Source organism: Thalia democratica, chromosome 5 (assembly GCF_965202585.1).
Source record: "Thalia democratica chromosome 5, ktThaDemo2.hap1.1, whole genome shotgun sequence".
NCBI lineage: Eukaryota > Metazoa > Chordata > Thaliacea > Salpida > Salpidae > Thalia > Thalia democratica.
The window spans coordinates 62,830,023-62,856,805 of record NC_139169.1 but is presented as its reverse complement, the minus strand read 5'-3'; the positions used below and the strand labels follow the sequence as shown (position 1 = coordinate 62,856,805).

General features: G+C 24.4%; 1 pseudogene; it reads right to left on the bottom strand.

The window, feature by feature from the left end:
• Positions 1 to 1,176: 1,176 nt before the first annotated feature.
• Positions 1,177 to 10,701, bottom strand: LOC145836719 (cytosolic phospholipase A2-like; annotated as a pseudogene).
• Between the last annotated feature and the right edge of the window lie 16,082 nt (positions 10,702 to 26,783).

Sequence of the window (26,783 nt, the reverse complement as noted above, 5' to 3'; positions counted from 1 at the left end):
GTACTACTAAAAGACCTTTATTTATTCGTATTTTTGAAACAGTGGTAGTAGGTAGTTATGTTATACTTGTATATAAAATAAATAAAAAGCTTAAACGTTTGGTTATTTTCAAAGTATAGTACGTAAAACATTATAATATTACTAATCTAATTATTTTTTTACTTTTTACTTACTAGTAGCTCTCTAAATTAATATTCTTTAGAAGTATACTTGAAAATACTTTATCTCGTTAAGAATTAAATCATCAATAAAAATTTTACAAATTGTAAATCTGAAAACGTAAAGTAAAGTGACGCGCTTTTTTGCCTTTCGTATCATTATTTATCAAAAAAAATCATTATGTTAGTTTAAAAAGTAAACTTATTGTATAAAACATAATTATAAAATGAATTTTTTCTTGACCAACTAGATAACTTAGTTTTTTTTTTTACCTCTAATAAAATATTTTATATTTTAAAGCGTTTGTGTTTTAATTCCTTGTTATTACATTAATACAGTTGAATAAAATTTATACTAATCTGATGAATTTATATAAAGTTTGTTTTATATCAATCTAGATTGATAAACCGAATTTAGGCTAAATAAACTTGTTCAAAGACAAGATTAAATAAACTTGAAAAATACAAATTGTGACAAGAAACTTTGTATATTTTAATTTATTTTTATACAATACACATACATATTTACAGACTTATGTGTACTTTTATCAACTTTAAATTGATGTTAACTATTGTATTTTTATGATACCGTTATTAAATAAAAAAACTGTAAAAAAGTTTTGTTACAAAAATATATTACAATTGAAGTAGCGTTTTAGGTAAAAAAGTTTAAGCCTTTAGTTTTAAGCAAGAATTGTATAAACAGTTTACATAATTTAATTATATTTTTTTTCGAATTTTCAAAATTAATTTACTTGGAATTTTCCAAGTCTTAAATTAAAAAAAAGTCAACATTAAAACAACTAAAGCAAATTAATTTTCAGATTTCTTTTTTTTTTTTTTGAGGTGTCAATGTAAAAGTTACAAAATAACTATTTTAAGTATAATTTTTTCAAAATTACGACATATTTTAACTTTTCTGAATCTCAGGATAAAATTTCATTAAAGTAAAGCATAATTTTTAGAAAAAAAAATCTTGTTCTGATATATACTCATTTGAAGTGGTTTTTTGCAGAACTTAGCTTCTTCGCGATTTAACGCATTCCGCAAGAATATCAAGTATTTTCTGTATGATATTGAACAAATTATTATTCTTACTAAACATAAGATTTATTTTAAAATTATTTTATTACCTCTCACAAAGTTTTTTTATTGCTAGTTTTATGTTAAGCTTTTTATAAAACAACATAGAGTTAAACTAATAACTTTCATTATATACTTTTTATGCACTTTAAAAATACTTTCCTAGAAAATAAGAATATTTGTAACTATAAACATTGAAAACAATAGAAGTTTTGTTCTAGACTCAAAGTTTAAATTAATGGTTTTTGTGTTGTTAATCTAATTTAAAACTTGTCTTTACATATTAATTATAAGCGATATAAATGATTTAAGTCTAAAGTTATCTATTAAACTGAAAATAATAAAAATTGTCTACTAATAAAGATTTTCTTAATAAATGTGAACATCAAAACAAACAATAGTACATTTAAAATAAAAAGGTCTAACAAAAACTAACTTGTTTGTTAATTTCAGTGTTAAATTTAACAAGTTTATGCAATTTTTCAAATTCTTCTGTTTTATATTGCAAGTCGAATGTAGCGTATGGTGAATTTTTTGGAAATATATCAAAATTTCCTTCCTTATCTTCTGGATCCCTCATTACTCCTGAAAATTAGTACATATTTCTCTAAAAAATTTAAAACTAGTAAAAAACTAAAATACCTTTTAAACACTACATACGGTTTTTACTAGAAAGAACTTAAATCCTGACTTCGAAATACATGTAATATAAGTGGAGTTGTTTTTAAAATTTACCAACTGTTGTAATATACTAGAAAATCAAACTTTTCATAAAGCAAACGCATTAAAAAGTCATTGCAGTGACCAAGTTAGTGCTATAGTTTTTATTTTCTATCCTTAACACTTTTATTTTAGATCACTGTACCTGGTTTACTGAACTTTCTGAACATGACATTGCACAAGCAAAAATGAATGACAACAGGGCATTTGGGGTCAGTGTCTTTGAAAACATACATTTCTTTTAGTCCTTCTCTGTCGTATACAGAAGCATCAATTCGAGGGAACGGTATGCCATTCAACTGTGCCCACTTTTCCGCAAGTAGGAGGTTCTGAAATTTGATTTTTAATCAAAAACTTAATTTTGAATAAAATTTAGGTAGCTCTGAAAACCGAACAATTTCATAAAGAAAAAAAAAGTAAGTAAAAGCTTAATGTATGAGTGAAAAATAAAAACAAAAACTAAAAAACGTTAAGTGCAATTTAAATGAACAAATCTAAATGCATAGTTTTACAACATATTCTTTATTTATTTAACTTTTAACAAACATTCTGTAAACAACTGTATAGTGTAGTTATCCTAAATGCTTTTATAAAAACTACTATAAGACATAAATACACCAGTAAACCTTAAAAGGCATCGTGTCTTCTTCATCTCTCGCGCTAAAGTCGTAAGATATTATTACGTCACAATTTCGTTCCGGTCTCAAAATAACTGGATAAGGTGAGTTAAATGCAAGTGCAGCATCACATAGATAAATTTTTTCTTCATCCTTTAGTACACTTTCACAAAACTTTTCTTTCTCCACATCTACGTCTGTTTTAGTTTTAATTTTTAATCTATAAAGTTTAATTTCAATCTTTTTTTCGGAATATTTGTTTTATTTTTAATTACTTATTTTATTTTTGATTTACTTAATAAAATCAACGGTCAATAGAACGACCTATTTTAAGAATTAAAAAATATGTTTTTAATTTAAAATGATAATGTTTTTATTATTTAATAGTTCTTGTTACAATCAAAAGTGTTGAAGTATCAAGCTTTATATTTCTAACATAAAAAATATATCAAGATTTTGAAAATATATTTAATATACCACTTTTTTTCTTTTAATTTTCATAAGCATTTTAGTTTGCTCAATCTTTCTCATTATAATAACTTTTATTAAAAAACACAAAAACTTTGTATACTTGTACTAAGCCTTTATTTGTTCGAACTATTCTATCCAATAACTAATGCTTATTTTAGTAATATGCAATTAAAAAACCTTCCAAATTTTCTTTTTTATGAAAAGAGCTTTCGTTCATCAAAACATCCAGACCTCTGAAAAAATTAAATACAAATCCTCCAAGTTTTTGGCTCATGTTCTAAAAAAAACTATAGTTAGTTACTTAATTACATACATTTTCTACGGTTGCAACATCTTTTACATTAAAAAAAACTTCAAGTGTTTAATTTTTTTCAATTTACATAAAGTTTATTTTAATTCACAACTAATACATATTTTATTTTTCATTATAAATGTATTAGCAGAATCTTGTAAAATCAGTGGCTGAAGTTGAATTTAAGCGCTAGACGCAGAAAACTATAACACAAAAACAGTATTATAACATAGTTAAAACTTTTGAAACGCAACAGATTGTAATTTTGAAAACTTTTAACTTTTTCATTAATCTTAATTTAAACAGAATATACTTTAAAAACATTTGAAAGAAAATCGATATTTATTTTTTACTAACAAAAACAAACTAGTTAATAGTGTGTAAAAGTTCTCATGTTTTATACAAATGTCATTTAAACTTTGAACGTCGCTATAAACCAGCAAAAATGCTTTAAGAACAATCTTTATACATTACTTGTAAGAAAAATTAATACTAAAGATAAAATATCAGATTATAACTAGCTTTCTTATGTCTTGTAGGTTTTATCTGAGATAATAAATAAAAAGCTTTATAAGTATATATACTATTAATAATTTGTAACAGACTATAAGTAAAATTTGTATTTATTTATAATTAAAAAAATATTTTACTAAACACAGTCATTGTAATCATTTAAAAATATTATTTGGTAAAAGTTAGTAAAATGTTTAACAAACAAAAATAAAAAAATACTTTGAAAAAGTCAATTTTCAGCAGAAAGTTTATCAAATCATCTAATATAGTTGAGTCTTCTTTTCCTTCTTCGTTCTTTTCGTTATCTGTGTTACAGGCTTGGCATATGTACTTCGAAAAAGTTTCTCTGGAAATATTACATTTATTTTTTATTATATTACTTTGAAATCACTATTATCATGCAATAACGTATAAAGAAAGAAATTTACTGTTTTTTTTTTGTAATAAAACTTATGCAGTTTTGTCTTGATCTTCAGTAATCTAGTTTAAAAAGATGTAATTTTGGAAAAAAAAAAAACTAAATTATACTTAAAAAATAATAACAATTTTTTTTTTGTTGTTGGTCATTAAACAAAAAAAAAACTTTTTTGTTCAAATTTAGAGCATGTACAAGAAGTTTTATTGGAGGATAAGAATGAATCGTAATAATAGTTTCATTATGTAAATAAATACTTATTATAAGCTTTTGATTATCAACAAAAGTGCTTATTAATTATTTTATTTAAAACCAGGTTTTAGTAGGAAAAAATTTAGACCAAATCAAAAGTTTTACTTGATGTTAACACAAATAATTATAAAAGTTTGTAATAAAAAAATTGAATATAAAATAAAAAAACGTTATTAGTTAACTTGTGTAGAAATACTTCATGCATTTTAATAAAACTTAAAAAACAAATATACAAGTGTCAAGTATCTATTTTAAACTATAGTTAAAATAAACTATAAAATTACTTTTGTTCTAGCTCATTCTGACCTCCTAGTACATTTTTAGTAGAATCGTTTCGTTTATTGCTACCTGTGTAAATTACTAGTTAGCATAAAAAACATCTCAAGCAGAAACCTTTCTTTTAAACACTAAAACTTGATGGTTGTGAAATTGTGTTCTTAAAACGATAACAAAAATTAGAGTATGTTTATTGATTACAAAGCTTTGTATTTGAAATACTCCGTGACAAAAAATACAAGAAGATCAACTATGACTTTTGCTTTACAAATCAAATGCAAAGTTTTAGCACTTGTGTTATTCTCGCCAGTTGTTGGGTTTTTGACGTCTAAGCATTCGATATCGTTATTTTCATACCCGCAGTATAAGGACAGTTGTCTTTTCAGGTCTATTGCATAAGCGCTACCCCAAACAGCCTAAAATTATTTTATTTACTTCGAAAAACTATTTCTATTTCTAAGTTCTGGTTCAAAAATTTGTTTTTTTAAATGTAGTAAAAGTTAAAGAAACCTTAAGTGTGAATTTTTATATAAGTTTTCTTTTTTAAAGTTTCATCTATTAATAGTTATGGAACTTTGTTTTAACTTAAAAACAACTTATTGTAATTTAATTAAGTATTATAGTGTAAAATTAAAGATCGAAAACATAGTAAGTATATTTTTACGAAATGGGTCTTATTATTTAACAAATTTGCAATATTATTTATCATAGTAGATTGATAATATAACTCAAAGATAAAATAAGGAAAACCTTTATATCAAAAGTATAAGTACATAACTATTTGTTTTTTTATTCTCTACGTTTTAATTAAGCAAATGTAACGCTAAATATGGTTTTTTCATAAATTGTTAAGTATGTTTTTAGCTTACTATTACAAGTCAAAAATTACCATTAAAAATATACTATTTTTAAAACATATGTATACTTCATAGAAAAACTTACAAACGGATATTTACAACAAAAAATAGAAATCTTGTAACACAATTTTATCTTCCTAATATCTTTATAGAAATACAGAACACAGTTAAGTAGTTTTTTTGTCTAATGTTTACTACACATTTGTATAATACCACAAAAATTTCAAAACGGCAGATGACCAAAAACATTATATAATAAGCTTTGAAAATAAAAAAAATAATTGCAAGATATAAAAGTTAAGTAAGTAGATAAGGAGTTATTTTGTAGAACCGATTTAAGATTGTTATGGTTGAAATGTTACAACAAACCATGAGGTATTGTAGTGGTGCTTCTTCATATTTCTTTATAATATTTCCTAGAAAATATAGGCAGTTGAAATCTTTGGTGCGAGCAAACGTTTGGTGTTTTGATATTCCAACTTCGTATGGAGTGAATTCAAACCAGTCTAGATAATTTTATTCTTTTATAAAAGACTCGTAAATTTTAAAACGTTGTTTAAAGATTTTATAACTATTAGACGAACAAATGCAAAAACACATGTTAACCTACTAATAAAGTTTTAGTGGTAAAATGTGTTCCAGTAATTTTATTGATACTTTAGCTTCTACAAAATATATATTTTTTTTATTACCTACCGTTGTACACTGAAGATACTTCATTTAATCTGAGCAAAATAGAAGACATCATGGGTAATGGAGCTTGCCCCTTGTCTACCTTTTCATGAAAGTCGGAAAGTTTTGCTGTTTCTGACTTTTTTTTTGTTAGGTTTTATAAAACAAGATCGAGGCAACTAACTGTTTACAACTCATTTCAGTTTAAGAAATATTTAGTAAACTAATTTTTAGATTTAATATTTTGTTATACGTTTTAGTAAACTAAAACACGGAACAAAACCTTTAACGTTATACAAATATTTTTTAAGTTTTACAAAAATGCTATGTGCTTTAGGCAGAATATTATGTGGCATTAATTAGGTTGATACAGATTAAAAGACTAACTTTTTCTCCAAGCAAATGTTCCCCAAGCATTTAGGCAAAAATATCTGTATAAGAGACTGGTTGTCCCTTTTTGGCTTTTATCATTGTTCTTTTTCTATATAGATAGTATTTCTTTTTGTTTTACATGATATACTAAAGTATTTATACTTTTATTTATTACCGTACTCAAGTTTTTTTTTTTACAAAAAAAAATTAATAAGTATATTGGAGCAACTTTAAAACGATGCACAAAATTTCGGTGTTTTAATAAGAACTATGCTAATGTTTTGTTTATAATTTATCAAAATTATTTGTCAGTTATATCTTATAAGATCAGTTTTAGCGTTTTTTATTTAGAATAAGCTAATTTAACTAATATAAAATTACTAATTTAAAAAAACTGACTACAGTAATAGTGTTTTTTAATTATGAAACTGTTCTTTAATTTAAGTAAAAAATAACATTATTGTGTATAAGTTGTAGGGTGTCGCTAATGAGTAGAAACTTTTGCTGATTCTAGTTTTCATGTCTTCAATGGCAGAATCAACACCAAATTCAGGAAATGATGAATTTGTATACAACGATGATAAACACCTTAAATAAATAATTAAAATTAGAATGTATGTATATTTTAAACTTTCAGCAATTTAAAAAGTTTGCAGCTAAAGTATTTACACCATAAAGTTTGTACAAGATCTCATAAAAGTTTAAATAACTGCTCTTTTGGTGAATTTTTAATCAACTAATAATTTTTTTTTTGTTTTTAATCAAGCAACAAAAGTAATACATTGAGTTTTCTTTTAGAAAATTTAATCAAAATACAAAATTTATTTTGTTCATTTCGCTAAAAAAATGTTCTTAAAGAAAGTAGGGATACCAAGTAGATCCTGACAATCCAGCCAAGTACATGGAACAATCCAAAATTCCAAGCTCTTCCAAAGCTTTCAGGCCACCAGTAAAACCACAAAGAGCCCGGTAGCCGCCCCCGGAGCCCAAAACAGCGATGCACGGGGTCTCGTGTTCATTTCTTGGACCCTTTTCGCTGCCTAGCAACTTCCTGAGATTGTCAGTGGCGATTTTTAAGCGCAGCTTTCTGAATTTATTTTCTTCCTCACACAAACTCGAACCAACCCTGACATCATTTTCTTTTCTATTTGTATTTTAAAATATTAAGAAAAACACTTTTTGGTCTTTACGCATGATTTTTAATCAGCTTTTTTATTAATAGTTGATTGTTTTGCATAAAATATTTAAATGAGTGTTAATTCTTTTTAAGTTCATAAGTATAGTTTGCTTTTTTGTTGTTAAACCAGTGTAAATAAATAAAAGAAACATTGCAGTAAGTTATTAATTAAAAAGAATAATACTTTTTATATTTTCAAATTCATAAATCATTGACTAAACAGTTTTACCAAAAACTAATTAAAATAAACGTTACTAACTTAACTTGACGTTTAAATCTAACGTCCAGTTCTGTACCCTGAAAAAATAATTCAACTTTAAAACTATTAAAACACCATTTATTTTTATTTTTTAATTTATGATTAGGAATGACATTTTTTCAAAATGAATGTACGCACCTTTGGAAACTTAAAAGTTTTTACAGTTTCATCACCGTTTTTTATTTCGTTCAAGTCAAACTTAACTGTGCCTATTTCATCGTCGACAAACCAATCCGAGTCTAAAATCCTAATCTACATCGTTTTTGTCGTTTTAGGAATTTTATTTTAAGTATTTTTTGACAAATTGAAATGTGTATAGTAAATATATAAAAGAAATACATGCTGACAGAAAAAAAAAACTTACAATTGAACTTAATTTTAATAAAAAAATTAAATTGGTTGAAACTATTTTTATGTTTTGCATATAAATAGCTTAAAAAGAGTTTTTATTTGTATCAAGAACCTTGCATATGGTAGGCTTTGTAGGGTTAGGATGAATGTAGTAGTCAAATTTTTCAAACCACTTAGGATTTGGGTCGTTCTTAATTCTTTTAGTTCTTTTTTTAGAATCAGGAACGTCCAATACTTCGATTTTAACGTAAGGATCTGGTGTATCAACTGAAAAATAGTAAAAGTTATAGAAAAAGTTTATGTAAAGTTTTAATACAAAATATTTCTAATATTTATTTTTTAAGCTTTTTTCTCGCAGTTAAATAAAACTAACGTTTGTTCAAACCTTGAAAGCTTTATAAATTTAGTAGAGTAACAACAAACAAAAATGATAAATTAACATTTTTATAAACTTTGTAGTTAATTAAACGAATTAAGTTAAACGAATATGATAATTTTTAAAATTTTAAAATTAAATAGGAAAATTTTTAAAACAGTTTGTTGTAAACTATTGTTGAAGCGTATCACTAAAATACTATGGGTGAAATATATTTTTGACGATTTAAATGTACAGTTTTAAAACAGCACTATAAATAATTAAACTGTAAACTTTATAATTAATTTCAGTAGAGCTCGTACCTTAAATTCATATTTAATATGATATGCTAAAATGTGTAATTATGACAAGTATTTTACGTTTACTTTTTAAACTTCCTTAAAATTACTGTTATTAAGCATAACGTATTTTTCAAACTGAGTAAATGCTTTTTTGACTATATACTTTGAGTAATATTTTAGTGATAGTTATTCATATAAAAGCAATTATATTTACTTGGTTTTTGCTTAAAAATAAGACTTTTAAAAAACAGCTTTTGGTACATACTATTATTTTTTTAAATATAATTAAGTTAGAATAAAAATTTAAATAAACTTTAAGAATATTCTTGGTTCGATAAAGCTTAATAAATATTAAGTTAATCTGGATTTTGTTAAACAATTTTTTGCCCCTAAAATATTTTATTTAACGGGACTTAAGAATAAAACTAAGTACTATTTAAATATCAAATTAGTGCTTGTTTTATTACTTTAAAGTCTGAAACAATATTCCATTTTAATACCTTTAAAAAAAACAAAATCTCTAAAATATTTTTAAAAGATAAAAATGTTACAAAAATGAGTTTGAAAATATTTATAATACTCTACTTGTTAAACCAAATTATTATCAAAATCAACTAACTTTTGTCGCTAAAACATCCATTCGTAATATTTCTCCCCTCAACAACAGTTACTTCTAAATGATCACAAAGGTGTAATGTCTTCAAAATAAAAGGAATAATTAAACTTCCATCACTTAGTATGATAGAAAACACTCTAAATTTACTGAAACTTTTGTAAACTGTAAGTTACTTTTGTTACTCTCAATAAAATTAACACAAAAGTAATGATGACTAATTTAATTAGTTTTAAAAGACATAAATTGTTTAATTTTTATCAAAATATTTTAGTCGGTTTTTCATACAAACAAAACCGTTTTGTTTGTTTGCTAAAAACTTGAAAATTTAGGATAGTTGTTAAACAAACACTAATGATTTAAAAACAAAAAAATTAAGCAACCCGCGCAGATTTACCTTTTTTTAGTCATAGTTTTTAGAGTTGTTCTAAAACCAAGAAAATATCCCAATAAACTAAAATATATGTTATGTTAGTAAATGGTATAAAACTGTATAAATCAACTAAAAACAAAATAATATAACAAATAGTTAAAGCATACGTAACACATACTTTTTAAACAAAAAAAAAATTACCTTAAACGACGAAACTCCATCAGCTGTAAATAATAATAGTAATACGGGGTTATTGCCTCTTTTTACATATTTATTTAATATAAAATTACCGTATAATTACGTAAAAAAGTTAAAAAATTATACTTGTGTTAATATATTTCCTTTACCTTTAAAGCTTGAAAAACTGGTAGATACTTTTTACTTATTTTAATAAACAGTATATTTAACTTTGTTTGTGCAACTGTAACAAAACTTCTTTAATACCATTCTACCATTCTATATGTTATAAAAATATAACTTTATTTAGGTTAGACTTCCTTTTTTTTTTAAATCAATTTTTTTAAATTTATTTTCCTTACTTTTTGAAGAAAGTTGTTTTTCTACGAAATCCATGTTAGGTGATGGCAATTTTAGTTTAAAATACCTGTGGTAGGATATTTGAAAAAAATAAATTGTTTGTTGCATTTATACAGTTTTTTGAGTTTTCATGTGTACACATTATGTTTTAAACAGTGAAAAAAATATGCACTTCAAAGTTAACAAGTTTTATCTAGTACAAAGTTATGAACTATTAAAAGCTTTACAAACTTTATTTTGTTAAAAATGTTCTAATTTTATTATTTGTTCAAAGTTTGTGTAAAAAATAACTTAACAGTTTCTATGTACGAAAATAAATTTACATGAACATTGTTTTAAATATCAAGAGCGTTCAGATCAAAAATTTCACTTTTATATACTGATTTTAACCAAATAACCGAGACTCGAAATAATTTTGTACCGACCGAATTCGATTTTGCATAAAAACAATAGTTTAAAAAAGTTATAGTTCTAAACAACTGTCCTAAAGGTTTATTTAAAAACTTTGAAGTTTAAACAAGCTAATTAGTAGATTAGAAGTTATTTTAATAATAAACATGTCTACGTACAACACTATACTAATCTTTTTTTCTGAGTTTAACAAATTTAATAATCTTAATACTTTGATGTCAGAGCACATGGGCTAGCTTAGCTTACTAATATTCTAATATTGAAAGTAATACCTTTTAAATTACAAAATTACAACGCATGCTTTTATGTACTTTGTCACTATTTCCGGTTATTCATTTTTCTTTTCAAAGTAAGAGCATGCATTATTAAGGCAATCTATTATTTTGTATATGTTTTGATTACTTACTCTTATTCTATGGACATAGTATTAGGCGTATCTCTAAAAAAAAAAATAAAAAAAGCTTTTATAAAATTCATTCATAAAACAACCAGTATTTATTTAACCTAAGTCCTTTAATATTTGTCCCGGACAAGACATTAAAAGTAATCCGTTGTGTGCGACTCGATAACTAAAAGTTCTTTGTGCACCAGGTTCTAGGACTAAGCATATTGAACGTCGTTTTTTTGTCAATCATAAACTATAACGTTAATAAACTAAAGCTGTTTAAAAATAGTGTTATACATTTCACAAATATTTCTACTTAAATTAAGAGTACAATTTTTTATAAACATTTTCATTTCTAAAACATTATTACTGTGATAACATGCTTTTTATTCTATAAAACCTATTGTAATTTTTATTATATTTGGAACTAGTTTTTTGTTTGTGTACACTTGAAGTTTAAGAAGTGAGGTTTCCTGAAAACTTAATATTGACTTTGTACATAATGTTTAGTCGAAAACTATGTGATAATGAATAAACACTCAGTTTTTAAGTTTAATTTATATTGTTTTACCAAAAAATTACATAGAAATACTTTTTTTAGAAATAAGATTTTTTTAATAAAATCTTAACTTTTTCAGTACTTAAAGCCTATAAATCAGCATACTTTAAAGCAGGGGTCGGCAAACTGCGGCCCGCGGGCCAACTTCGGCCCTCGAAGTGTAAATCTACGGCCCACGAGCATGTTTTTTTCTTTTAATGGAATGCGGCCCGTGAAAGAAAAATCTGCGGCCCGCAAATAAAAAATTTGCATGTATATGTAGCCCTCGAACATATAAATTTGGCCTGCTAAACAAAACTATATTTCAAATTGAGTTTTTTGAACAAAAAACAGTATTTTTATTAGTTTTCTTTTTAAGTACCTAGATCTCACTAAAAAACCGTTTATTATCTTCACTGCTTAAGCTTAAGTATGTGAAAAAAGACAGAAGTAGTCCTAGTAGTTTTTATTTAAAGTTTAGACTTTGATTTTCCTTTCAAACAACAACATCTTGGAGTGTATACAAAATCTTACGTACTTGGATTGAAAAATTTATTAGATTCAGCAAGTTGACAATGCAATAAGTAATTTTATTTAGTATAAATGTTTTTACTTTTTATATGTACAAACACTGTGCAAACATTACAGTGTTTTACTAATATATTAATTCTTTATAATTTAGGTCTTTGCTTTGGCTTGTGATTATAAAAATGTCTGTTTTATAACTATTTTATCACTGTATTGAAAATTTCAGAAAAACATTTTGAAGAAATCAAAATCTATTTACTAAAACCAATTTTTTTTTGTAAATTATTTTGTTGAAATTGCAAAATCTTTCAAACTTGATTTTTCTACATTTTTTTAACTTTTAAAAAAACAGACTAGTTTAATGTAATTGATTGTTACTTTTTTGTTTCAAAAAGATTAGTAAAGTATTTAAGGGTTTCAAAAGAAAAACTAACGCTGTTTAAGTGAAACTAATAATATAAGTTTTGTTTGTATATTATTTACCTAAACAAAAATAACTAAAACTTTAAAATGTGATGTGCCATGTATTGAATATATAAAGATTATTTTCAACAACTTAAAATAAAATAATAACTAAATGGTAGAAGTAGATTATATAAAAAGTGTACGAAGTAATTCAGATCTGTTTTTTGAGTTTAGTTTTTTACAGATGTCAGTGAGAGTTGCTTGTAAATGACTTCTTGTAATGGTTATCTACCTACAACATGCAAAAGACTGGAAGAAAGAGAAAAAACACTAAATGAAAACAATACTATATGAAGCCGAACTAGAAGAGGAAATGGATATCAAACTTCATAAATTGTTTTACTGCATCACTGTGTTTGTAGTTGATGTTTTATGGTAGTGTATCGTGTATTTTTTTTCAAACACAAAACGTCTGATAGATTGCTTATTTCATTTCAAACAGTTAGGTGGTAATGAAAAGAACAAAATTGTTATTTTATTTAAATAAATATATAAGTCATGATAAAAATAATATTAGGACATAAGTATTATATTAAGTATTAATTTTATACTCAAAAACAAAAATACATTTTAAAAAGGCCAGGCCAGACCCTTATAAGTAGCTAAATGTGACTAAAACCGGTCAAAAATTTTGAAACTTGAAATTTGGCCCGTGAGAACCAATTGTCTACCGACTTCTAGTGTAGAATAAAGAGTAGTTGCCAATAAGACAAACTTCATATATTTTATTTGTATTTAGTTCTTAATATTATAAACAGGCTGCTTAAAGTTTTAACATTAGTTTTTATTTATATTTATCTTTTACGAATGATTTAATAAACTATTCTAAAACACTTGCCTTACGAGCTGCAAAACAAACAAATCCTGTAAACCTTCCTGTCTGAAAACACATTTTAAATCATTATTTTTAGCAATGAAATTTTGAACTATAAACACAAAAAAAAAGATTATCGTGCAGCTGATCTACAAAACTCAATATATCATTTATTCTTTACAGAATTTACAAACTGGTAAGGCTGCTCACAACACACAAGCGTAATAAATAAGTAGAAAGCTTGTTGTGACTAACTGTTGACTTCATAAAAACTTCCTGCTTATTTGCTGCTTGGTAATGAGCAAGTAGGTAGGCGTAAAGTTATTAAGCATTCTAAACAATAAGTGCGGCTTGATTACTTTGTTTGTTTTAAAAGTAAATAAACTTAGTTTTATGTTGATACTTTAAAAAGCAGCGGATCGCCTAATTTTTAAAAGATATGCACGTTAAAAATGAATTTCTGTACAGTGCAGACCAAAATGTTTACAATAAAAAGTTTAATTAATTTAAAAAATATAATTATACGTAGTATATAATAAAGTATTTAAAAAATTACTGTCTGCTTCTACACTAAACACTTTTTGGTTGTTCTATTTATTTTAACCGTGTTATACTTATTAATTGCTAAAGGAAAACTAAGCCTATAAGTTTTATTTTATTGAAAAATGTTTGTTCAAACAAGACTTGTAAAACTTTTGGTTAGAATAATGTTGCTTAGACAAATATTGAAAATGATTTTATTGATAAACCTTTGAATTGGCTTATTCTAAGTAAAAATAAGACTTTTTACACTTTTAAACACTTAAAAACTTAAAATTTTTAGAATAGTTATATAAGTTTGTTAAGTAAAATACAAATAAACTTTTAATTTTTTAGATAAATTCGCTTATTTCTGCTTACTTTTTTGATACCTCGAAACTTAATTTTTTGTATATAGATCTTAAATTTAAAACTATTCTGATTAATTTTAAACATAAAAACACGGGAGTCAAATCAATACTGCACGGTGCGTCACTTTAGCACGGTAGGTCACTTTAGCACGAAGCCTCATTTTAGGATGCTGCATTACTTATACATATCGTCGCTTTATCACAAAGTGTCCTTTTAGCACGGTGGGTCACCTTTGCACGTCGTCACTTTTGCAAGGAGGGTGACTTTTGCATGGCGTAAGTTTAGCACGGAGGGTCACTTTTGAAAAATTCAAAATTTCTAGTTAAAATACTTTGGATAAATCTTTGAGTATTCTGAATAGTTTTTATGACTTTATTGTAGTTTAATAGTTACAATTTTGTTCTAGTCTAGTTACATATTTTGTACTTTTTTATAATTTTGATGTTCTAGTTAGGTATTTAAGCTCGGTTTGCATTGATTAATTTTATGCATTGTCTTTCACTTGACGTTTTTCTTGATCATCTCTTTGTTGAACTAGACGGCCTGAATTATAAAGCTCAGTTTCGTCGATTCTCTCAGATTTTTATTTCTGAAGCTATGCATATGCTCGTTGTATCTTGTTTTAAAGTTTCTTGCGGTGGATCCAATATAATGGTGTTCTTTGTTATTGTGTGTGACTGTGGCTTTGTATATAACACTTCTGGAAAGGCATTTGCCTTCCACTGGACATAAGGTTTTAACTCTGCAATTGCAAGTTGTTTCATTTTTCTCCTGGGTTTTACTTTCTTCTATGATTTTAAGATTTTATTTATTAATTTTGGATTCTATGTTGGGCATACATGAGTAACTAATTTTGATTGTGTTTCTATTCAGGATTTTATTAAGGGGTCCGTTTTTAGGAAAGTGTTTGTCTACTAAGTTTAGAAATTCTTTTCCTAAGTTGCTTTTTAGAGTTGAGCTAAATGGAGGGTTGTAATATAGTACTTTCTTTTTTCTTCTTCTTTTTGTTTTTTTTACCGGCTATGCCATCTTTTTGGTTTGAGTATTCTAGAACTTTATTAAAGCCACTGGTTTTTAACGCTTCCTCGTACGGTTCTTTCTATTTGTTAAACATATATTTGTTTTTTGACAGAGCAAATAATCTATATATATTGTATCATATAAGGTAGTTCTCTTTTGACGCTTAGTGGATAATTAGAGTTATATTTATGTATTTTTCTTTCGAGTTGGATTTTCTGTGGGGATGGTATATATCATTTTTTAGATCAAGTGAAACATCCAGAAAGTCTATATTGCTGCTATCTAATTCAATCTTAATTCTTAAGTTTTGTTCCGAGAAAACTGCTCTAATATCCTTTCTTGTCTTTTCTATGATTCTTTTTGAACGTTGCTCATTTTAGCAAGCTAATTTAATTAACGAATTTTAATAAAAATATAGTTAGTATTGATTAGTGTTGATTAGTAGTATCTAATAGTAGTATATATTGTTTTGTTTGTCTTACTTTATAGAGTACTAAATAGAGTTTAAATCGTGATCATTGCGTTTGCACGAAACACCGTGTTGAATAAAGACTCTCAATCTGAAATTGTCCAATTAATCAAAAACTATATTACAATACTAGTTGTTTAAAAACATTATTAAAGTAAATACCATATATTTTGTTTAAAACTTTGAGTTTTAAGTATTGAAAAATTGTGTTTTTTTTTGGTTGAAAATAAAATTAGAATGTTTTATGCGGTTTTTAGAAAATTTTTAAACTAATAAATTATTTTCAATGTATCTTTAATTGCTTAGATGTTTTTTTATTTTGTGTGGCATAGTAACATAATAGTTTGTACTAAAGTTTCTTGAAAGAATATCTTAACTTTATTTTTTGAGCCGCGGGTAGAGTGTACAATGAGTTTTTTCAATTAATACTACAATGATGGACAATGAAAAGATGAATATTTTCTATATCAACAAGTGTACTGGATGAAATTTTAAATTTATAGTTTAGCGAAGAACAATAAATTTGAAACAATTTGTTACTGCCCGCACTTAACCACCGTAAATAAAGCAGCAGAAGAAAGAAGCCGGTAAGAAGCAGTCTGAGGACAAGAAGCCGGAAAATAAGAAGGCCGGAGAATGATTAAAGACAACTCAATAACTTGATCATTTATACTTAGTTTTTGTGTTACATTCTATCTTAATTTTCGTAAACGGTGTAATTTTTGATATAATAAGTAATACAGTTTATGTTTTTACTTTTTTTTATCCGGGCTTTTAATTTTAACTTTTGTGTAAAAGTTTAAAGTTAAGTAGGATTTAAAGAGTTTAAACCAGGCTTTATTCACTAATTTGAAAAGTTCAAGTGAATTAGCGTAATGAAATCAACATTTCATTTTATAATTTTAAAGTGTGTGAATAAATACGGAATTTTCAGTAACAATAAAAAAAATCGATAAGCTTTCTTAAAATCAATTTTCTCAATTCCCAAAACAAAATTGTTTATTCGAAGAAGTTAATTTCATTCCAATGCTAATATATCGGCATTGGTCTTTCAAATACGCGTTACTTCTATTTGTGCTGCAAGCGTTCGCATCAACAATCTAACTTCAAGCACATGAAACATAATCTACACTGAAGAAAGTATACGATTTTTAGTCATGAATAAATTACACTTTGTTAAGGTTGTAAGTATTTTGCATAAATTATATTATTGTGTATCATTTATTTATTAAGTATTATAGTTTCTTTCTTGATTGTTGATAACAACTATTTTATAATAAACATAAATTTAAAATGTGTTTTATTCATAACTTAGGAATAAGTGATTTTAAGTAAGACCAATATCTATTAACTTTAGTACTGTAAGCTACTCGTGTGTAAAGCAGTCAGTTCATAAGTACTTAAAGACCACGTATTTAAGAAAAAAATAGAACAAGTATATAAAAAAATCATTCTGGTTAAACTCAAACAAAATGAAAAAAAAAAAACATAAAGTTTTTATTGTTATTTTGTCAGTCGAGTTGGTTAAGAAACATATTTTCTTATTGCTTAGTTTAAAAGTATCCACAATTGTTCTTAAATTTCAACTATCATATTAAAAAAAAATACTCCGATTAATTTTTTGTTTTGATGAAAAAAAAAATAGTAGTTTTTGCTTAATGTAACCGTATGTTACACAAGACATCATATACAATTAAATTTGCTAAACTAGTATTTAATGCCTACTAAAACAAAACAAAACTGCTAGTTTTAAATAATAAGCATCCGTTACTTAATACAATTATTTACTTAAATTATTTTGGTTTTTACGCAACCATTTATTGCTGTTATTGTTTTAGGAATGCAAAGTTAATTTGCTTTAAGTAAATTTTTTTAATTAGTTTTGTCAAACATAAGCGTTCAAAATAAAACATATAATGAAATAATAAATTGCTTTTCAAAAATTTGTTAACCAGTCATTAAGTTTTGAAACTGACTTAATATAAAACAAGAAACCTTATAACGTTGTACTACTGTTATAACTGTGTTAAACAAACTTTTAATTTATAAAGTTTCATAAAAACTTCGAAAAATTTAGAATTTGTTATTATCAAGTATCAAATGAACTTTACTTTGAATTAAATTTTATTTATTAAAAATACACTTTTTAAAGTTTCAAACAGGAAAAAAAGTACGTCAATCGATTAAGCTTACGTCAAGTTAATTAAAAATTACAGGAAATTTAAACTTTCTTGTTGGAGAGAGTTTAGTAAAATAGTTTCTTTATTGACATAATAATTTGAAAACAAACTATTTTATCTGAACCTCACAAACAAATATGAAACAAAATTTAAAACATATTTTTTAAAACATGTTTTCGGTTACTACGTAGTAAAAAACAAACTTGTTTAGAGTTAAGTTTAAAAAGTTATAAGGTAATTACGTTTCAAATAAATATAATTTTATGTTTTTTGGTAAATGGTAATGAAAAATTTGAAAAAGAAAATAAAACTTGTTTTTTTTTTACTACTTTAATTAAATTTATATTTACTAAAGTTTTACTTTTACTGGTGACTTTATATTTTCAAAACAAAAAAATTCTACAAGCTAGAAAAACTTATACATGCATTTCAAATGTTAGTTAACTCTTTCTAACAACACCACATTTACTTATTATTGTTGTTGAAACTAGTTGTGGTAAATACAGCTCAGTTGTTGCTTACTGTTTAAAAGTTTTTAGTTAGCTAACAGCTTACACACCGCAGTAGTCAATCAACATTTAAAGTTTATTTACAAATATTGACAAATATTGTTGTTTTTAACAAAAAGCTATATAAACAATAAGGTTTATGTAAAAATTGTTTAACTCTTAGATTAATTTTGAAGTGTTTTCATTTCAAAATTGTAGTAGTATAAAAATAATTTCAACTTTACTAAAATACTCATAAACTTTAGACCAAGTCTGTTAAATTAAGTTAATTCTATTTGAATAAGATTTTAAACAACTGAAGATCTCGTTTAGTTTTAAACGAGTGAAACATTGTATTGTTAGTAAAATTAAAAATTGTTAATTGAAATTAAGATAATAATAGAAAAAAAATGTATTTTTTAAAAGACTTTTATCATGATAAAAAGTTTAATTAAACTTAAGGTTAAAAGTAAAATTGTTGTTAATATGTTCATTTATAGAAAATTGAAGTTGGAATTAAGTTAATTTAAAGTATATATACACTTTAACTAGAATTTTTCGAACACGCTTTAATTTTTTCTACCTATTTAGAAAATAAGTAACTTTAGTAACTTTAAGCTTTTTAGAAAAAAATTCTTATGGACTTTTTTAAAACTAAAAAGCCTTAAATGTTTAATAATAAAACACTATTTTTTATATGTTAAAAAGACAACATTATAAAAAATATTATTTCATTATTTTTTTTTTTTTAAATAAATCAGCATAAAAAACTTTTATGTTAAATAGGCACATAAGAAATACTTATAGCCGTTTTTGTATCAACTTCATTTATTAAGTGTAATCGGCTTTATATATCAATTTCAAACTCAAAGGTTTAAAGGTATTCAAGAAAAAAATACAGTATTTTGTTTATAGCTTTTGCAGTATTAAATTATTTACAAATTCCATCACGAACGTTTTAGAAACATATTACTAACCGAAGAAATGTTTCAAAAGTTAACACATACTTTATTAACACAAACAGCTTTACACAACTAAGTTATTTAATTTAAGAACAGCTTTAAAGCTGCCAAAATTTGTATATTATAATTCTATTGATAGTGAAATTAAACACCTTTAGGTATACACCGCCAGAAAACATTTGTCGTTGCAAGGGGTAGTGTTTGAGACTTATGTTTTTATATCAAAAAATAATATCAAACCAACTGCTTAAGTATTTAATGTACGTATCAACGTTTTTAATAGTTCATCTAAAGGTTTGTAATACACACGATTATTATTATATTACGAAGTTAGGCGTGAGAAATTTTTACTGAATCTCAAATAAAACGGTATAAATGCTGTGCAAACTTTTCCCTCGGCTATAAGATATTATTTTGTTTTTTGGCAGTGTGGCTTTATTTGTTTAAAAGCAAATAAGTTTGCGTAAAAAAATTGTCTGTATACTAGTCAAACATTTTATGAAGTATTTAATTACTCGACATAACAACTTAAAATATATTAAATATATTATATTAATTGCTTTATACTTAAACCTTACTTAAAATATTTTTTTTTGTGTTTAAGGTTAAGTAAACCTTTGTTACTTTGACTAATTTGTTTTATTTTTTAATTTTATTTATACTTATTTTTTGATCATATTTTGAATTGAAGATTTTTTATCAACAAAAACTCTGAGATTTTTCTGCCTTTAGTTTGTTTATTTTGTTTTTATGTAGCTGGTCTTTGTCGGCCAACTAATATTCTTAATTTTACTCATAATGTGTTAACAGTGTTTTAAGTTTTCTAAATGATTATGCTAGTTTACTTTAAATGATATAAGCTATGTCATTATGGTAAACTGTTGCTGAAATTCTACGCAATAAGTAATACTTTAACTCTAATAATTTTAATTAATTTTTTTCTTATCTAAATAGTATTTCTTTTTATTACTAATATTACATATCAAAGGTATAAAACATTATTAACTTGTTAAAGTATAAGTTTATACATTTTTAAAAAACTTTACAACTATTTGGTAAAGCATATAAGCATCTGTAACAATGAAAAAAAGTGTCTGAGTGTCTGATATAGTTAAAAAAGCTTAGATGTTTTTAGTATACGTAAATATTCTTTTAATTTAAACTTTTTCATTGAGCATTAAAAACCTTACTCATTTTGGATTATACTATAGAAACTTTGCAATTGATTGAAATTTTGAAGTACGAGTATAAAGAAAAAAAGTTTTAACTTTCAATTTATTTTTCAAAATGATCACATTGTTTGCAAACTTTTGTTTTATGAACATAACAAACCTTTTATTTTACAGTTTACATCACCAGCCTTTTCAAATAAAACTAGAGTATCATGATTCGCATTTATATTATTTTACTAACTAAATTAAAATAATTTCTAAAATCTAAACCGATTATTTTAAACTATAAAAGAACTATTCAGTAACATAATAGATATCGTTTATTTAAATAAGAAACTTTAAGTATTTTTGATTTATACTATTTATAATTTTTGAACAAAAAATCTAAGGTATTCTATAATAGAAATGCGATTATTTGAAGTCATTATAACAGAACTATTGTTTAACATTTATTTCAAGCTTTTAAACTTTTTTTTGAAACTAATCGAGCTCTAATTAATTTATATTGAATTAAAATAAATAAAGAATACTTATGATCAACTAACAAATAAGAAGTTAATTTTTTTGAACAAAGCTAGAAACGACAGTATTTAATCAAAATAATGGAGAAAGAAAAATGTAATTATATTTTCTTTTTTGGTTAAAATTTGCATGTAAAAAGTAAAATATCATTTTTTAAACTCGTTACTAGGTTTAGTTGAAACACGTAAGAGAACTAAGTATAAACGATTTTGTGCTGGTACTTTTGTTAGTCTTTAAAGTGCAAGCTTAAAAGAAAATTTTGTTTAAGTATTTTGTGAATTTTATTTATAGATACTTTAAAAAGTAGTAAATTTTCAATAATATTTGATTTTAAAGTCTAATTTTGTAAGTGTCTATAAAAGTATGTAGTTTTTTTCATCAGTTACTGTTAGATAGTAAGGTATTATAATTATTGGAGTTATATTAAAGATGCTTTGAAGATTATTTTAGTACGAACAACCGAAATACTGAGGTTTTTGCATAGAAAATATCTTAGATTCATTAACTGCCTTAAAAATATGTTTTGAGTACAGTAAAAAATTGTAGTATATATAGTTTCTGCAGATGTTTTTGTTTTAATTTTCTATAAGTTTTGTTTTAGTAAAGTGTTTTGTTCGTTTAAGTACTGTTCCGAACGGTTGTTGATTTTTATACAATTGTTTATACTTTGTTCTTACTAGACACTTGTGAAAAGTATTTTATATACCTAAGCGGAAAGCTTAAAGTTAAAAATGCCTAACATTTTTTAGCATACTTAAAATTAAAGAGAATAAAAGACTTATAATAGACAAAATGAATTATTTTAATGCATCATGATGTATTTAAACAACAATATTTAACTACTATAAAGTTACTTTACTTAGTTTTATTTAAATTGTATTAACAAAAATTATAAAAAGTATATACCATAAATGTGCGGTTATCTATATATTTATTAGAGTGTGTTATGTACTTATTTTGTGTTTAAAATATAGCTCTGCTTTAACTAGTCAATGGTCAATGAAGTAATTATCTATAACACCTGACTAGATCACTTCTTTTTTCAAACCATAACACATAATTTAAACCATTTTTAATGGCTTATTTTTAACTTTACTCATTTTTAGTTAACCTACATATAACACTTAAAATACATCTTGTAAAGATAACAATTTTCTCTATGTGTACTACTATTTTTTTTTTGTTATTTGTAAGTATCGTTTCAGTAATTTCATAAATATTTTTATTACTTCTGTAAGTGAATGAAATTTAGTCGTTTAGACGAATAAAATTGATGTGTTTTGATAAGTTTCCAAAAATATAACAAGTGCTAATATTCATAACCTACCAATAAAAATAGTAAGCAAAACTGAGTTATATACTATAAAGATAGTTTTATGAAAGTTTATTGTAATTTTTTGATAGAAAGGTCTATTTAAATGAACGTTAATTTAAATAAATCAATTCACTTTAATTATTTCGTTTTGTAAAAATAAGCTTTTTGCAACGAACATTTCGAGTTTGACTCAGATTCAAAATTTAAAAAAGTTTTTGATTAAATATCAAGACAGTCAAAACTTTTATACTACTCATAAAAGTTTGAATAAAAAAAAATGACTTATGTAATACAAAAAGAAGTGTTAAGTAGTAATACAAGGATAAATTTAATTAGCTTTAATAATGTAGAAATAGGATTAAAAATATTCCATTAAAGTTTAAGAAAAGTAGCAATAGAAAATAATATCTACTCAAATTTTTAACAATCAATAGAAAAAAACAACTTTTGTTAAGCAATTAAATCTTAGTTCTTTAAAGTAAAGATATTGGTTACTTTAGAACTATTTTGACTGTTAGGAGCAATATTAGTAAGGCAGCGATAAAACAAAGGGGCTACTTAGTAAAAAGGCTTTATATAAGATGAGTGGCGACTACGTTAAACTTCTGCCTAATTAGAGATTATGAAAGTTAGGTTAAATGACTTTAAACTAGATTTTAAACAGTAAAAAAATTTAAACTAACTTTCAAAAACAATGTTTTAGTTTTTATTGTATATAAAACCAAAACTTCAAAAGTTATAAACAATTTTTTGATAAAAAAGTACCACGTACATTTACACACGAGTTTAAAATAAAATTGTGTAAGAAAAGAAAAGAATTTAAGTCAGATCTTTTTATTTCTATATTTTTTTTTGTATAAAAATATAAAACTTTTAAAGTAAACTCTTAGTAAAAAGCCACCGATTTGTTTTAAGTACTTATGTTTGAATATTTCGTAACGTTTTGGCATCATAAGAGTCTTGAAAGATATATAGTTTCCAAATAGATAGTTTTTATTAAACCCTGCATAATTTAGTAGAAATTTGGTAAAAGTATAACTTGATAACTTTAAATAAGTTAGCATATTTTTAGTTTTTTCTAATAAATTCAATTTTAGAATTTTAGAATCAGAAGTTTAGATATATGCTTTAACTTTGTTAATATGTCTTTAAAAAAAATAGATAATAATTTATCTATTTTCTACTTAATTATCTCACATAGATAAACGCAAAACTTTATGAAATAAAACACATAAATATCTTAAATACTTTTTGTTTTATTAACTTTTATTTCTTTTGAAATCTTATCTCCAAGTAAACAATTGAAGTACGTTATAGGATGCGAAATATAAGTATTCCGTTTACAGTACATGGTATTATATTCAACACAACTTGAACTTAATAGGTCAGCAATAGTATGTTCTTATTTCAAATCAAACTGTAATTCGTCTTCGAGCAAACATTTCGTATCCGCATCGATACTTTGAAGTGTTATTCGATAAGCTTGTAGTTTCGCTTGAAAGTTTCGCCAATGTACGTGTGTAAAAATTTACTGCGTATAAAAGTGCTGTCACTACCTATTAATCTTAATTTGATAAGCGATGTTACGATTATAACTGTAGATATTAATCTAGTTATCGGAAAAAAAATGTTTTGAGTAATAAATTACAAACCTATTATGTAACTTAGTTTTTTAAAGACTCTGTATACACCTCTATGTTGTGAATACTTTATAATTATTTACGTTGCATAGGTATTATAAACGGTAGAAATCTTATTAAAAAATAGCAGTATTTTCATTTCAACTTTTATTTAGTTTAAGTAGGTCGGTAGTATATTTTATTTTATAAGCTAATGTAATAAAATAAGTATATCTTTGACAAACAAGCTTGCTTAACTGTTTAAAAAAATACGATCAATCTAGTTTTAAACATTACAACAATAGTCAAATGATTTTGTTTGAACATTACAAAATTCATTCAGTTAAATAGTTTATGTTTCAATTAATGTTGAAAAACTGGCACTTTTATCAGGATAAAATATTTAATTTTCATAACATTATAAGATTTAGTCTAGTTTTGAAAATTACAAAACTGTGAAATTTTTTGTCTAAAAGTTATTTACTTTATTAAATATATCATTTTCTTTTCAACTATAAAAACATGTAAACTTATGTTAATTCTTTCTATTTTTGCCATTTGTTTGATGTGAATGATTTCATTTAAGAAGTAAACTTAATAAATATGAAATTACCTTCAGGTATTATGGATTAGGAAAAAAGTATAAATATTTGTTTAATAATGATGCAATTAACTTGATGTGTTATTTTTACGTGTAAAAAACTGTTTTTACAAACAACCTTTAAACTAACTTTACAGTTGTTTATATAATTTAATTAATGCATATCATAAGACTTCGTTGTTTATATGACCGAATAAAACATTTTATTTCTTAAACTGACTAATAATACTTTTAATGACTTTTAAACATAACTATCAAGAGATAATTCAATATAGTAAAAGAATAATAAGACACGTTTCTCAAAAATTTACCGTTATATATAAACTTCTAAAAAAATATACCATTTAGCTAATAGTTTTATAACTATAAAAATTTTACCCTATTTTCAATTAGAAGTATCAAAAAGTGTTTTGAAAAAAAAAACGTTAATTTTGTAAAACTTTTACTTTTTTTCTTATTAGTTTAAATGTTTGTACTTAAGGCAACTGAGGTAAGTATATAAAAAAGTTTTAACTTTTTATTTTTCAGTTTGTTTTTACGTGGATGGTTTATTTACTTTTATATCTTTTTTATCATTTAGCTTAAAAATTATTTAAACTTACAATGTACTAGAAAATCACTTTTGTAATATCTATATCTATAGTTTCATCATTGTTATTTATATAATGTTTCATACGAAAAACTACAAACAGTGTACTTAATTTGCTCAAACTCCTTTCGTTGTTGGTATTTTTTTGTTAAGTCATAAGACTAAGTTCGTTTACTACTTAACAAATTTGTGTAAACCAATGTAAAACTTTTTACTTTTTTGAGTTTATGCTATTCCGTATAAATACTACGTAGTTCCAAATTAGCCTTCACAATATTTTTAGAACAGTTGCTTAACAAAACTTCTATTCTTAGTTTAGTAGTTGCTTTTAAGCTGTGTTTTTTAAATTATATCTTAAAAGTTTTGGTAAATAAAAAAAAAAATTGTCGTGTGTTGTTTAATTTTATTGATTCTGTATTGTTTTAAAATACTGTATTGATTTTATAAATCATATTTCCTTCTTTTAAGTTGTATTATAGCAGATCGAATATTATAAATATGAAAGAGCATTTATGCTTTACATTATTATATGCAATTATACTTATTTATGGTATAAACTACGCTAAAGGTAAGATTTTGTTCTGTATTAAACGTAGTTAACAATTTTGCAAAAAAAAAAATTCAAAGCAAAACACATTTAACTCCTAAGAATAGCATAACTAAGACTACAATATTTTTATTCTATGTAATGTATTAATAATCAAAGGTATATATTTAAACTTTTTCTAGTCTCGTCAAGGCACAAAACTTTACATAATGTTTTTACAGGTACGCACTTCAAGCAAAAAACTTATCATGAAGTTTGCAACTCTCCAGGACATAAGTGCCCAAGATGGGGTAAGTTTAGCTCTTATTATGTAATTTATTTTAATTATTTGTAAAAATAAAGCAACCACATTTCATAAATTTTTCGTATTTTTGTTAACTTTCAACTTTTATTACACTATGTAGTAAACTAAAGGTTTAGAACAAATGTTTTTTCTTACTGTAAAAAGTATCAACGCTTGTTTTATATAACTAAGACTTAATACTTTGATTAGTTTTAAAGCTTCAAACTTAATTAAGATAATAAGTGTTATTTTTTATTAAGTGTGTTGTAAAACTGTACTAATATTCAACACAGCTTACAATATTTTCTGTTTAAAAACA